General features: G+C 39.3%; 1 long non-coding RNA gene across 2 annotated transcripts in view; it reads left to right on the top strand.

The window, feature by feature from the left end:
- Window positions 1-16126, top strand: part of LOC109289599 — a 127806-nt gene that overhangs the window by 39054 nt on the left and 72626 nt on the right. For both annotated transcript variants that reach the window (XR_002095419.1, XR_002095420.1), the window contains exon 3: window positions 15585-15644. This is a non-coding gene — a long non-coding RNA (uncharacterized LOC109289599). The remainder of the gene's footprint in view (window positions 1-15584; window positions 15645-16126) is intronic.

The following is a 16126-nucleotide window of genomic DNA, read 5'->3' as shown; positions in this document are numbered from 1 at the left end:
TCCTCCCCAGGTGCATCACTTTGCACTTGTTGGTGTTGAATCCCATCCTATTCTCATCCGCCCACCCTTGTTACCTGTCTAGGTCCAATTGTAGCCTATTCCTCCCTTCTAGCGTGGCCACATCCCCCCCACATCTTAGTGTCATCAGCAAATTTGAACAGGGTGCTTTTTACCCCCTCGTCCAAGTCACTGATGAAGATGTTGAACAGTACGGGCCCGAGGACTGAGCCCTGCAGAACCCCACTGCCCACGTCCTTCCAGGTCGAAAATGACCTGTCCACCACCACTCTCTGGGTGCGGCCCTCCAGCCAGTTGGCAACCCACAGTTCCCCAGTCGAAACCACAGTTCCCCAGTTTCTTAATGAGAACAGGGTGAGAGACAGTGTCGAAGGCCTTCCGAAAGTCCAGGAAGACTATGTCCACTGCTACCCCTGCATCTAAGGATTTGGTGATCTGATTATAAAAGGCCACCAGGTTGGTCTGACAAGACCTGACACTGATGAACCTGTGTTGGTTACCCCTAAGCATGAAATCCCCTGCTGGCCCCTCGTGGATGTGTGCCAGAATAATTTTCTCAAACAGCTTGCCTAGGATTGAGGTAAGACTAACTGGCCTATAGTTTCCTGGGTCCTCCTTCTTACCCTTTTTGAAGATGGGAACCACGTTGGCCCTTGTATTTGATCATTATTAATGGCAGAAACACAATGGGAAGAAAAGAAAAGGACTGAGAACCCAAGATGTCTTTCCTGCTGGAGGGCTGCATCTATCTTGCTAAGCCACCTCCCCTCTAGCTTGGTCTCCTTCTGCTTCATATATCTTTCCCTGTCCAGTGGATCACCTTCAACAGGAGGGAGGGAGTTTTTGTCCCTGTGTAGCCCAAGGCTTCATGGTTAGAGTGCTTGGCTGGGAAGTGGGAATAGTAGGTTCAATGTGTTTTTAAGTTAGTGAGGACTATCTTCCCTGCTCCCTCAGCACAGCTGTTGGGCCGGAAGATAGAAGGGTTCTCCTCCATCAGGAATCTGCAACTACCTTTTTACAACTGTCTTTTCAGAGACCTACAGTGCTTATGTGCCTCGCCAGGTGGAATAGAATTGCACCAGTGTGAGTGGCTGCAGTGGGTCCCTAAATGTGCTTACAAGGACAAATAGAGTAACACAGGAGGAGTAGGATCAGAAATCTGTGTTACTGGCCCTAAATACCACTTACTTGGCTAACTTCAGTTATGTAAGTGTTACTTATCCACCTAATGGGGTGTTGGATTTGGACCGTAGTACTTTTTTTCTTGAAAACCCAGGTTCTAGAATTATGTAGTTACTTAAGAAAGACAGCTTTCAGTTAAACGGGAGCTATTTTTAACCTTCAGAGTCGGTAAAGAACAAAAAAAATTGTGACTCCTCCTGGCTCCAAAGAGAAGACAAATGAATATATTTTGGTTTGGGGATTTGTTTTTAATATTCTCAGGGTTTTATATTTTCAGACATGATTTTTTTCTGGACTGACTTTTTTTGATTGCTTGGGTTTCGTAATATTATAGATATGAATGATCATCACATTCTCCTTCAGATGAGACTGAGATATTATATTTTGGAACCAGTGAAGGTATCTTTAAAAAGAGAAATTTGGTGAAATGCAGGAGGCAGCTTTCCTCAAGTCCATTTAACTAGCTGCCTATCTATTGTATTAAAGATGAGGTTAAAGGATTATGGGCCACATACAGCCAAATGTCCACCTGCTCCTATGCTCCTTCCTAAATGAACACATGCTCCTGGCTTTCCAATTCATTCAGTTTCATAGGAAAAGTTTATCTCTAATCCCTCAGTTAAAAGAATTAAAAGGTTTCTTTTCATTTAAAAATGTGGCTTAAATAACTCATGGTTATCAACCTGGTGGGGGGGGGAGAGGAATGTCCACCTGTTTCCTGAACTACATTTCCCAGAAAATCACAAGTACAGGGTCAGAGTTCAAGCCAACCCCCATCTACTTTCCCAGGTATAAAATCTCAAGTCTTTGTTCATGTGTCCATTACAAAGGGTTCAGCAAGCATATGCAGTAACATCCCAGATGTCAGTGGTTCTCTTATGATAATAGTAAATACTTTCTCATCTTCAACAACCCAGCAATGTACTTTTTGGATCATCACTATGAAAGTTATCCTGCTTCAATGTTTACTTGTGCTAGAGAGAACTCTCCAAATAATCACTCTGTAAAGCCAAATTTCCTTTAGAGGAACAAGACTTCAGATCATATCTCTTTCCTTGACAGGATCCTTGTCTGGAGGTCAGACTTGTAAGTTTTTGGATTACCCTCAATTTTATTAAACAAACTCAGAGTGTGAAAGGTATATCTGACCACACTCTCCCAAACTTTAAAGTTCAATTCCAACTTGGTTTTTTCAATGGGTGGTAGTTTTAGAAAGAGAACAATGTATATTTTTGTGTAGTCATGCATACTTTCTCTTGGTTATATTAGTGGTGGAGGAGCTACCAAAATGTTTTTTCCAAATAGAATTACAATGGTTGTTAATTTAATTGTGATCTTTTTAGTCAAAGAAACAGATTTTTACAGAACGTAGCTCTCTTTCCTTCAATCAACTGTGTTGCGTAAATAGGTTTCCTTTGAACATTCTAAACTATCATCAGCAATGAAGAACAGTACAGGCCTGGCCTGTGTAAAGTACAGCTGAATCATTAATAACACTGAAGTGCCTATATAGTACTGTGTAAATGAGAATTTTGCCCTCTTTTTCTGGGATTAAATTGGGTCAGAGTGTTCCCAGAATTTACATTTCAATTAAAAAAACCCAATAATAACACATTGTGTTGATAGTGAATGATTCCTACTCAGGGAAAGATGATATCTCCTGTTACTTTGTTAATGAAAAGCCCCTTCATTCAAAAAGGCCACACAGTAGTAGCAAAAACTCTTCTTCCTTGTTCTGTCTTCAGTTAACTTAAACCCATGTAGTGTGATGCACTGTAGTAAGACATTAGGTTTTACTGTCTACTTTAAATATACTTAGGCTTACACACTTTTGAAAAATGATTCTAAATTATCATCCTATACAAAATAGTCCATGCTTACAGGGATCAGAACTTGTGGTAGAGGTGATATATTTTATTAGACCAATTAGATTTTTGCAAAACATTCTTTATTTGAAAGCTTTCAAGCACAAGCACCCTTCTTCAGGCATAGGAGAAAAGATTGCTTACATGGAGTGTTCTTTATTTCATAATGGTTTACAATATCTTAATTAAAATGCTCTTACCTCCAGACCCCTGAAAACTCTTTTCCTGTCAACCTCAAAAGAAGAACACTGCCAATCACAAGTTGCTGTAGCTAAATTTTCCTCCTGTTTTCTGTTATTGTTCACTGAATGACCACTTTCACTCTATATTATTTTTAAAAGGAAAATAAAGTTTGCAACAGTTACTACATATGAAGACTCAAATAGTTTAGGAGAATTTGCTAGGCTAAACACTTTATTTAAAAAAAACCTGAATAGTTCAAACTATATATGAGAACTTACTTTTCATGCACTCACAGATAGTGAAGCACCATTTACAGTGATATTATTCTGTTGGAATGAGAGAGAGAGAGAGAAACTGTGTGTACGTATAATACAAAGCCACCATAAAGTATCTTTAGATACTCTAGGATCCAAATGAAAAAGTTTATAGCCAGCATTATAAAGAATAACAAGTGATTTCTGTGGCTTCAACTTGTAAGTATCTCAATTTGTATGTGATGACCATCCACCTGCTTAAAGGAGTGCAAATCTCCTTCCTATGCAGTCTTTCACTAAACACCCCAAATCACCAGTCACTTAAAAATCTACATCTAAGACACTGAAACCAAATCAGTGAAGTCTTTAGAAGGCATGGATGACGTGCTCCGATCATTACCATCCCCTACTGAATGGGCAGCTATGGTCTGTGCTGGGTGAAGATTCAAGGCCCTTGTCTCCCTGGGGGGCATTACATTGCAGTAATGGTAGTTAACTCATCTTAAAAATCCTTGCATCCACACAGTCTGTTTTTGCACCATATATTTTAATGTTGATGACAATAAGCAGGCCTTCTTGGAACACTACTTCTTCTACATAACAGGGAGCTTGATTATTTAAATTGTGTCAGCTCATTCCTAACTATTTTTTGCTTCTGACAAGTTTGCTTCTGTTTTGCTGCTGCTACTATCCTGCACTGCTTGCTTTAACATCTGGATCAACCTGTCTTTGGAGGACACACAAGTATGCTGTAGTGGAAGTACATCTGTTTAAATGCTGGCAGACAGCAAGGAGAATATCTTTCTGTTAAGAGAAAATAGTGAGTTCACATGCTCATTATAGCAACCACGATCCCTGTGTTTTTATGTGGACTGCATTGGCAGGCTTGGACTTGCATCTCTTCCAAGAGGGCACTCATGAGTCAAGACTCACTAGATAGCAGATTCTTGGAAGACACTGTTAGAGCACTGTCCCACTGCCAAGTCAAACCAAAGGAGCTCTGTCAGAGTTCCAGAGGGTGAGGTAATTATTAGTATTATGAGGAAGTGCACTGAAATATTGTAGTCAATGGCACTGCCAAACAGTAGATATCCAGAATGCACCCAGAAAACTACTGCAAGCTCCTTTGCCTTGGAGCATGACCCAAAAGAATTTGATCAGGATAGCTAAGGACTATATAACCCAGCAGATTTAGACCTTCTACAAGATAACTTTGCAGGTATTCATATTGGAACTGCTGGAAAGGTAGCTGTACCAATATGCATGGTATTGTAATACATCTACAATTTTTTTTCTGCATGGGGGCTGTTAGCCATCAATTTGACCAGATGTAAGAAATCTCTTTCTCTTTCTCTCTATTCTCTCCCATTAGTAAGCTCAAAATAGCATCAGCAACAACAACTTAAATCTTTAAAACTGATTTTCCTCTTCTATCACATACTTTAACAATTGATAATGCTCACTGCTACCAAACCTCACTTTCTAGGCTGTTTCCTTCTCACTCCCCTTTCCCCTTATTTTTTCACTGTGCCCATCATAGCCCTCAATCAAGATGTAAGCACTACAGTGGTTAAAAAGGTATTATGGAGCATGGTCAATATGGTTATGGGAGTGGCAGATTAGAAAAAGAAAAGAAGTAGAAAAAGTACATTGGCTCACAGTTTAATGAATACCCTCAGCTTTCAGAAGAGTTAAAGTGTCATGAGGTTAGTGGACGAAATGAGGCTACAGAGAGCTTTCAAAACAAATAGAGAATTTTAAGGCATTTAAGTTTGGAACAGTGGTATTCATTTTGCTATAATTTTTATGCTGATCTGAAGATTCATATAAAATCTTAAGGCAAAGATTATACTCTGTTTTGAAACTCGTTGCAAGGTGTCCCAGATTTCCCCAACGGAGCACTTGCTCAGGACCCCAACCTTTGTCTCGTCTCTCTGAGTAGCCATTGAAGCCAGCCAAGGCATGGCTTCTAGCGTAGGAGTGAGCACTAGCTCCTTCTGACTCTGAAACTCCAGCTGTTTGGTTTCTGTCCCTCCCTGGTTACCTATAGCCCTGCCTCAGGGAGCTACCTTCCAGTTCAGCTTCCAAAAGAGGGACTTCACCACTTCAGAGGAAAATGTGTGCCTTGAAGTCCCAAGCAGCAAAGCAGGCAGCTCCTCTTCTATGAAGGTATTATTGTGGAAAGGCACACAGCAAGTTCTTGCTCCTTCCAAAGGGTTAAGCTGTCCCTGGCCCCAAACCAGCCTGCACAGTTTGATCATCCCAAAGTTAGCATGGCTGTTGCAGACTCTGAAGCTCTCAGGCTGACATTCATTTTTGTCTGATGCATATCTCTGTTTGATTCCCCTTACTTGCTGGGTGTCACCTCCAAAAGATACTTACTAGTCCTACTTTGCTCAAGGGTCAGCAAGGCTCTTCAATTTTTCCTTGATGATTGTGTGTCTTTTCATCCTGCACATAGGCAGCTCTGGGTTGTAGGAAGGTCCCTGTTAATCCTTCCCTTCCCTGCGTACCATCAGGGAAACGGAGGCATGCAGCATTATAAAACCATAAACACATTTTAATCCAGAAACATTACAGTAACACTGGAGTCTGTCACACAAGGCAAAACAGACTTTTGGAACTGTGTGTATAATAAACGTTCAGTTTCTGCATCAGTGGGGCTGTATATCTTCCTGCTTTGCCACCTACCTTTTTGAACTTTTAATTTATTTCAACAGATGGCAATGAAGGCAGAATTATGAAAGGATGGTTTATTGGAACACTCTCAAAATATTCAAATACAGGGTATAATCTTGAAAGGAGGCATAATGCTGAAACAAAAAGCTGTAATGAAGATTTTTACAAGAATCAAGTGCTACTTTCAATCTTTTAGTGTCCTACTAAATACCAAGAGTACACCAGACTGGGTCCACTATTCCAATTAATTTAGTTACAGGGCCTTCCGACATCAGGAGATCTGAAGGAGAACAGAACAGCTTATATATGCTGCCTACACTCTTCCTTAGCAAACATGTCGAACTGGCTATGTTACAGTTCCACTGATGACATGTTTCCACCATGTTTTTATTTTGTTTAGTACAGAAAGCAAAGGTATTACCAAAGGTTTTAGTTAACGCTTTTTTTTTGTGTATCAACCCATATAAAAATTCTGTGGAGATGCAGCTCCTAGCATTTTTCTGTCCTATCAATTCCTTGTAAAATAATAATGTACTTCCTTGAGTATGTCTTGCTCACAACTACCCTTTGCCTCAAGTTAGGAGCAACACTCACAGGATTGACCACAAGATGAACACGAGCCACCAACGTGATGTCACAGCTGGTAAAGCAAATAAAACTCTGGTTTGCATCCATAGATGTATCTGAAGTAAATCTCAGGATGGCATCCTCCCAATGTACTGGGCCTTGGTGAGGCTGCAGCTGGAGTACTGCATCCAGTTCTGGGCTCCACAATTCAGAAAGGATGAGGAGAAGCTTGAAAGAGTCCAGAGGAAAGCCACGCACATGATCAGAGGGCAGGAGAGCAGGCAATATGAGGAGAGGCTGAGAGCCATGGGACTCTTTAGCCTGAAGAAGCATAGGCTCAGGGGGGACTAGATGGCAGCCTATAAGTATATCAGGGGTGTACATCAGGATCTGGAGGAACACCTTTTTACCAAAGCACCCCAATGGAAGACAAGGTCCCACGGTCACAAACTCCTGGAAGTTTTAGGCTGGACATAAGGAAAAACTTCTTTACAGTCCAAGCCCCAAGGCCTGAAACATTTGGGCTTCTATCTTGCTGGGATCCTTTGACCCTAGCTGACTTCTTGCCCCTTGGGCAGGGGGCTGGACCCAATGATCTTACGAGGTCCCTTCCAGCTCTAATATCTATGAAATCTATGATTTGTTGGAGGCTTCTCTCTAGCTATCTATAATGTATGAAATTCTTCTGCAACCCATCCTCTAGGTCTGTGCAGATATTGTGCAAAAGTTATCTGATGTTTTTCACATGAGGTACAACATGATGAGAACCACCAATCTTGGCATGAGATAGCTTAACCTACTCTTCACAGGTTCACCTACATACTTCACTAATATTTCATAAAAAATCAGGGTAAAGTTAAATTGCTTACTTCTCTATACCAGTGAAAGGCTTCATAAGCTTTAGAGGAGGAGGGTAACATAAGTAGATATTCCAGAATGAGGAAGTCGTACCTTCTTTACTGCATGTATATCATGAGAGATCAGAGTGCATATAGCTGACTAACACCCACTACTGTGTGATAAATGCCTAGAATACCAAGCAGTTGATCTGAGCAAGCACAGAGGTATGCGGACACAATGGTTAATAAGGACAGGTAACCAGTATAACAACTCAGTGCAATTACAGCAAACATATGATACAGTATAGTACATTAGTCTCCTTCTAAAGCTGTCAAGAGTACTTCCAAGCTGGGTTGTTATAGTTGTCGAAACACTCCTCTGTAATAGATGAATCAGAGTCCACCTTGGTCATGGGGATAAGCGCTTGGAGGAGACAGGCCAATGGACTTCCACAGGGCTCAGTGCTGGCCCCAACCCTGTTCAAGTTATACATAAATGATCTACCAACAACCACATCCCACAAGTTCATCTATACTGATGACATCTGCTGTGCCACTCAAGCTCCATCTTTCCACACTCTGGACCAGACCCTGAACAAAGATATGACAAAGCTGGACTACCTGGCGATTCATGATGAGTCCTGCCAAAACTGTATTCAGTGTGTTCCAGCTCCACAGTGCAAGTTCCAGAAAAAGAATGTCTATATGGGTGGTCAGAGACTAATGCATGATCTCTGCCCAACATACTTGGGAGTGTCTTTGCTATAACCCTGACTTTCCGGGAACATCTAAAGAAAACAACAACAAATATCAAATCCTGAAACAACTTGCTAGCCAAGCTTGCTGGATCAACGTGGAAAGCTGTAGCCACAACGCTCTGGACCTCAGCTCTTGCCCTATCATACTCAGCAGCAGAATACTGTGCACCTGGCAAAAGTCATCATCACACACACATCTTGTTGACACTCAGCTGAAGACAACCATGCATATCATAACTGGATCCCTTTGCTCAATTCCCCTCCCCTGGCTTCCTGTCCTTGCAAATATCACTCCCCCACACATCCGTTGACTGATGATGACCCAAAAGTTGGTCAAAACTATTCATGCTGTACCTTACCTACCACTCTATGATGACCTGTTTAATCCACCCAAGGCCTGCCTTCTTTTGTGATGCTCCTTATGGAGCAACCTCCCTGATCAGGATCTGTCTGCAGGTGCCTTCTGGATCAAGGAATAGGAGTCATGGGAAGACACAAGTTCCTTGTGACAAACCCCAGTCATCAACCTGCTGGCTTTGAACTACCATGGTGAGAGTGGTCCCTGCTAAACAGGTTCTGGGCAGGCCAATATTTTAAAATATTGGCCAATAAAATGTAAGTAAAAGGCAGGGTAGATTTGCACCTTAAGGACTATCCAAAGTGAATATATATAGCAGAAATTTTCATGGGCTGAAGTTCACTGACATGGCTAACTATGTGTCTCTGTCAAAAGAATTTAATGAAGAGGCAATTATTAATTATAGAAGAGTGACAAAAATGTATGCTTTCATAGTACTGAGACACAAAATTTGATGCATGTGAAGCCATGCAGAGAACTTTCATTTTAAAAGCTGAATTCCAAAAAAAAAATATGATTATATATCAGTTGACTTCCAAAGGAACTTTAGGTCTATCTTGTAATATTTACTCACTAATCCAAAATAAAGCCCAATTATAAGATCTGTCATGGAATTTCATACCTAGAAATATTTGAGGTTAGAATTCCTCTGGATTTACACTTGGGTTGAAAAAGCACAGAATTCAATCTATCCACTTAAGAAAGTTAGTGCAGACTAATACCACTGGCTATTTTTCCCACTACAACCTTCTCTATCATTATGCAGGCTAGGATGGATCATTTGCAATTCAGCATTCTCCATGTCATGCTAACATTAGCAATAACATTCACATGCTGCTTTCAGACTTTATTCAGGCCTGTCCTTAACCACTTTTATGGCCTTGACCATGAATATCTTACTCTTAAAAATGACAAATTACTTGTCTACTTGAGACTAGTAGACAACAGCAGTATGAGTTTCAGCACCAATAGTGCCAACAGGAGCATGAGCTTCAGTCTGGCCCCAAATATTTTGGAGTCTGGGATTTGGGGGTTTTTTTCTTAATAATACAATACTTTCTTGTTACAAATCATTATTCATTTTGCATTCTTACAAGATGTTAGGGCATACTACTAATGGCACATGCATTTATTGTTGAATTGTGGTTGCCATTTTGGCTAATGATAAGTGGTGTTTTACTATGGACCATATTCTGATATTTTATTCTATAAGCGGTCCAGTTGACCTCCATAGAGCTATTACCAAATGCGCCTAACCTGGCCTCAAAAAAATATTGCCGTTGGTTTTCTATGGAATGATGGTGTACTAAGACATTACTGAATGAGAACCTAACCATGTTTTTATTTTGGGTACATTACCGTTTCTCATTCTAACTGTGATTCTATTATGAACTAGGAAGTGTATTTATTCTTGAAGTTCAAGTTTTGGAGTTACTTTTTATTAATTTCTGTTTTGTTTTCCTTTTAACTTATGAAGTCATTTGAAGTGAATGTATCTTTAAACTTCACATTTTACTTACTTTTTTTCCTGCGTCGTGGTATTCCCTGCAGCAGCTACTGACTGGTTAATTTCTTCTAACATTCTTTATTACATTAAATCAGTTGTGCTTTGGCAAGATAATGTAAAGGTGGTAGAAGAATTACTTTGGTGTTTACTGACCACCTTTATAAATAATGTTAAAGCTTGGTTATTACAGTATTCTTGTCTTAGCTTATGCAAATAAAATTGTGCCCTGTATTCTATCCCCTTTTCATGAATAGTGGCACATGCAAAAATGATGTGATGGCATTTGACTGTAGAACTTTGAAGTGGTGACCTTAAAAATATTAACAGGACAGTTAATAGGCTTTCCCCTGGAGAATCAAACTGACCATTTTCTCTGCATTACTCATGAATGAAGACTCTATGTAGTTTGCAAGCAATGTAATATATACAAGCAGTGCTAGGATGTTTCTGCCTCCTTATATACAGGAATGAATAAATCAGTTTTAGAGTTCATGTTTGCTTTGGATAAGCAAGTCAATTTTGGGTGTTTTTTCAAACTATCAAGCCTGAAAAATGGGTCATGAAAATTCAAAATTACTTTATTTCCTGTAGTATTTTAACATGTTTTTATTTTGTCCTACAGAACAAATGTGCTGAAATATAAAAGGAGAAATAAGAAATGTAAATGAGAAAAGTTTCATTTGAAGTTTGGCCTTAGTGAAAGTTTAGGGAAGAGGAAGAGCTTTTTTTTTTTCCTTTTTCAAGCCAGCTCTCTAGTTTCCCAATCTTTTGAAAACTGAATGTGAGAGAACTGTGGAGAACAGGGAAGAGATGCTGGGAACAGCCATGCAGCACCCTGCACTCACTGGATCCTGGAGCTGACATGCTGTGCCATGCTGTGCACAAGGCATAGCATTTTAAAAGCAGCCTCTTCCACTGGATTGGAGGACAGACACCCAGTAGGGCTATTTAGGACCCTGGTAAGGGGCAGAGCAGTGCGGGGGAGGGGCACCATCCAAGCACAGTGTGCTCTCACTTCGAGAAAGTCTTTCACAGCAGGCTAGAGCTGCAAGTTGAGAGTGGCCAGAGGACCACTGAAGAGTCTGGTGGGATCCTTTGAAAAGTGAAAGGCTGACCCCTAGAGAAGCTTGAGGAGAAGCAGGAGTTTCCAGGTGATGACACATGGCAAATGGGATGTGGGGATTAGTAGCAGCAGCCTTATATCCAACCAGAAAGTGAGGAATCCAGATGACTGTATAAGTTGATTATTTTTTTTCTTTGGGCTTATACTTCCCTTTTTTCTGCTTTGGATTAGTTAAGTATTTATGATACCCATTTTGAATGAAGAGATTTTCCTCTTTTGAGTGTATCAAGGACTCAGTTGTAGCCTCTACTAAACTGTCAAAGAGGAAAAGAACTGAAGAGTACAAGAGGGACAGGAGCATTGTCCTCACAGTGGCAGGAGGCCATCGACTGTGTTTTGTTAGTCTGCCATATTTTTTTTCTTTTATCTGGGATCAAGTTTAAGCCCAAGCATCAGCCATTATTGAAGGTTTGCGTGCAGTTGTCCCTTCATAATCAGCCCACACACAAACTAAGAGCTGTGTGGTGTCCATAGAAATTGAAGACAGGCAACATTGCTGCTGAAGTACATCTGATGTGCTTAGGGTAGGGTAAAGGGGAGGTTGGAGCCCCATAAGAACATCGGCTTACAGTTATAGGATTACCATTAGTCCACTTCCCCCAGCTCGCCAAAATCTGTGATAACATCAAGTCGTGGCAGGAGAGAGCATTCCATCTGAGTGGTTTGGACTACAGTGATTCTAGACCAAATTGATAGCGACACAGGCCCACCATATTTCAGCCAGGCAGGGATTGCAGCCTCCTGAAGTAGAGCACTTGGACACCAAAACTTAAAATTAAACTTGAAGAAAATGAAAACCAATAAGCATGTTTTAACTGAGGTATACATTTACAAAAAGATAGTACATGTGCATTTTTTTCTATAGTGTCATGTGTATCCCTGAGCTTTTAACATGTGATGTGATATTGTACATTGGATATTAGCTCTTTGAGCATTTTTTGTACAAGTTTTCTTACTGTGGCTAAGGTGAGCTAACTAATGTAAAACAAATTCACATTTAGCATTTAAATTCTGTAGCACTATCAGAGAGGTCTGGTATCTGTAATACATAGGCCAAAGAGTGATAACGTGTGTGTGTGTGTGTGTGTGAGCATGTGCACATGCATGTGTTTGCATGTCTCACGTGCTAGAATTGGGCAATTGTTGCTTTAGTTATCAGTCTTTTTACCATAGACAAGAAACGATGAACCTGAGAATATGTTTTAGGGTTGGCAAGCTAGTCAACTGACCAGTCAAATATTGTCAATTCATTGTATATTTTTTGACCGGTCAAAGAGTATAGCAATGTTACCCAAAAAACTACATTTTTTTGTAGTTTTCTTGATAGAAATATGATTTTTAATTTTTTGACACATTTCTTAATGAAAAATGTGTCTTTTCTATGTATTATTTGGATCTATTGGCAATTTTTTACAATTTTTGACTAATATTTGACTGGTCAACTGATTGAACTTTATTTAACCGGTTAAATACTCAACTCTAACATATTTATAGGGAAAAGACTAATGTCCTTTTGTTCCCATGCCTTCTCAAAAAGTTCTTGAAAATTAGCAGTTTTTTACATATTCTCAGTTGAAAACACTTTAGGAAGGAATGAAGGTATGGGTTCTACCTCTAATTATGTGACTCTCCGGTATTCTAGATGTAACCAGAAGAAACTCCCTGGATGTATATGGTTAGAGAAAGCTCTTCATTTTGAAAATATATAAAATGCAAATAGATGTGTCAGCTACTTTTATTTAATGCTAGATTTTGTCTGAAAAATAAAACATGGAATAAACTGCAGTGAAGTCATTTTACTACCCTTGATGATGCACCTGCTTCCTAGATTTAAACCCATGACTTAGATATGTGTTCCAGCAGAAATAACTTGTGCATATATTTTTGAAGGCAGTCAAATCAATTTTTTTTATCTCACAAAAGAGAAACCCATACTGCTTGTCAAAGGTAGAAGAATCTCCTCCTTCATCCTCCTCCCTGCCTCTGCCAAAAAAAAGTTAGGTTTGCTGAAAAGGACATAGCCCCTCTACTTACTATTTCTGTCTCATCTTCTCTTATTAGTTTTGCTAGATGAAATCTTGGCCTCATTGACACAAAACACAACTTTTACTTCATTGGGGCTGAATTTTGACTCTGTACATATTTAGGTCTATTGCTGTGCTACTTTTCAATCCTTTTCACTGTGATTTTTTTCCTTTCGGTTTGCATTTTTCATAGTCTTTCTTGTTCAGTCAAATTTTAGACTTGGTGCTTTTGAGAGAATTGTAATGTGAGCAAAATGAGGGCTATTCTAGGTTTGAAATACTTGCTATTAATGGTTCCCACTTGTGTACAATTTTTTGTAAGTTGCTCGAGCACATTTGAAAAATGATTTTCAGTCTTTTTATCCTCTGAAAAGTTGAGGGGGAAATAACTAAGTGAGGACTTTTCTTGTAAGGACTCATGCTTTCTACTTTCTTTCCGCACATAGTGGGATAGCATAGAATGAACATTATAAGCAACTTTTGCAAACTCCAGTAAATTGTATGTATATATGTATGATTTATGACTAAGATAGGGTAAGAGGGTTCAGACTCCACAGATCTCCCCAACATCCATAAATTCTCTTTGCGACCAGGCTTGTGTGAACCAAAACTAACTGAGAAGTTTCCAGGGACTTTATGTATCATAATGGGAACATGCCTGTCATCTTCATTTAAAAACGGAATACACACTTTCCTTTAAAATATTGCTCCCTTGTTGTCATTGTAATTTAGCCTGGCTCCAGGTTTCAAACTCTTATTCTCTGATTTCTAATGTATGACTGAAAAGTTGTTGTGCCTCATCCGAAGGTCACACTAGTCATAATGTATTACACATGAAGGTCCTAGGCAATATATTACAAAAAAAAAAGATGACTCTGGGGACGGATTCATATGTGAGAACATATTTCCTGGTTTTGTGTAAGGCAGGCACAATGAAGGGTCTACACAGCTTTAAAATAACATATGAGGAATGAGTAGAAGAGGATGGCTCTTCCTTGTCTTCCTTTAGCAATCTTTTCAGAGAATTTATGAAACCTGGATCCACCTTTGAATAAAAAAATCCTTTAAAACTGGCCAAGAAAATTCTAACTTTTAAGAAGTCGTTCATGATATTTTCTATTAGTTAGGATGAATCACTTGATACAGCCACTTAAATAAATGAACCATGACTAGTTCTGGCAAATATATATATATATATATATAAAATATGGATTTTTAATTTTTGAAGGAAAAGGAGTGATATTTTGAAAATATTTTAATGATATACTCACAGACAATTTTTCAACAAACTTTAAATATAACTAAGTATTCACTGGCAAGACTAGAGGAATGTCTTTTAATTAGCTATCATGTAGTAGTCAGCAAAATATTTTTTCTTCATGTAACTAATCATAGTTACTACAATGTTTTCTGCAATATCCTTTAACAAAATGACTAGGAAGCTTGTTCCAAATTATTCAGTCAGAACAAGGATCTTTGTAGCTCATGTTCATCAGTGAGTATTTATCCTGGTTACTTCAGTGAGTTATGGAAGTGTAATGTAGAACAGCATTACAGCAGCAGCGTGGTATCCTCTTTTATATAGCAGTGATTTATTTTATCTTCCACGTTATTGGGAAATAACGTGATTGCAATCCTGAGGGATGGCTGGGATGTCAATTTCAATTACCATTACCTTCCATAGAAACAATGTATTCTGAGCTATTGTTATTGGCTGCTATGACCTGCCATTCAATACCTGGAATAGGTAGTGCAATATATGCACACAAATGGTGGGCACAAGGACAGCATTAACCTTTAAGATGAAATTTCCTGGCTCTTTTAGACTGAGGAAGTTTGCTAAATATTCCTTTTCAAAAACACTTTATCAGAAGGAGTAGTGGAGAGGGATATAGAACAAAATGTATTGTGAGTGACTGTAGCTTTTGGGAAAATATCCAGTTTGCTACTTGAGGTGGAAAATTGCCTAAACACCATTCAAGAGAATGGTGCCACAAGTCTTGGATTATTAGTTATAGGCCAAAATTACCAACTTGGAAGGGCAGGATGTGAATGTTACTTAAACTAATTTTATTTTTTCTTGTAACGTACACTTTTAGCCTGTTGCAAAGCTCACTGAGCACCCCAGACACGTTACTTATGTACGTGGCCTAAGTTTTTGCACAGTGTGTGTAGTAATATTTTTGATTGTGATTTTTAATGAAGACATGCTTTGTTTTTTTTACAGTTTTGTTGTCCTTCAAGCAAAGCAGCCTTCAAATGGGGAGTGACAGGTGTTTCAAATTTGGTAAGTTCTGAAAGAATTCCAAAGTAGATAACATATTCTGAACTTGTCTGCTGTTGACAGATTTTCTCTTATATAAAGTTGGGTTGAGAGAACCAGTTAAAAACAAACCTTTCCATGCGCTTTTATGCTTAAGTAGAACCAAATTCAAAGCTAAGATCCTGCAAGGATCAGATTTTTACTACCAAGTTCTGGCCAAGACTATAACTAGAAATGCCAAAGTACCAAATGAAAAGCTGTTCATAGAATTATAGAATCATAGAAGTAGGGTCGGAAGGGACCTTGTAGACCTTCAAGTCCGACCCCCCTCCTGGGCAGGAGAAAAACTGGGCTCAAATGACTCCAGCCAGGTAGGCATCAAGCCTCTTCTTAAAGACCCCCAGGGTAGGAGCCAGCACCACTTCCCTTGGAAGTTGGTTCCAGATCCTAGCCGCCCTAACTGTGAAGTAGTTCTTACGGATGTCTAATCTAAACCTACTCTCCAA

The sequence above is a fragment of the Gavialis gangeticus genome, unplaced genomic scaffold (genome assembly GCF_001723915.1).
Source record: "Gavialis gangeticus isolate Ggan-Ray unplaced genomic scaffold, GavGan_comp1, whole genome shotgun sequence".
In the NCBI taxonomy this organism is placed as follows: domain Eukaryota; kingdom Metazoa; phylum Chordata; order Crocodylia; family Gavialidae; genus Gavialis; species Gavialis gangeticus.
This window is presented reverse-complemented; position numbering and strand designations above follow the sequence as displayed.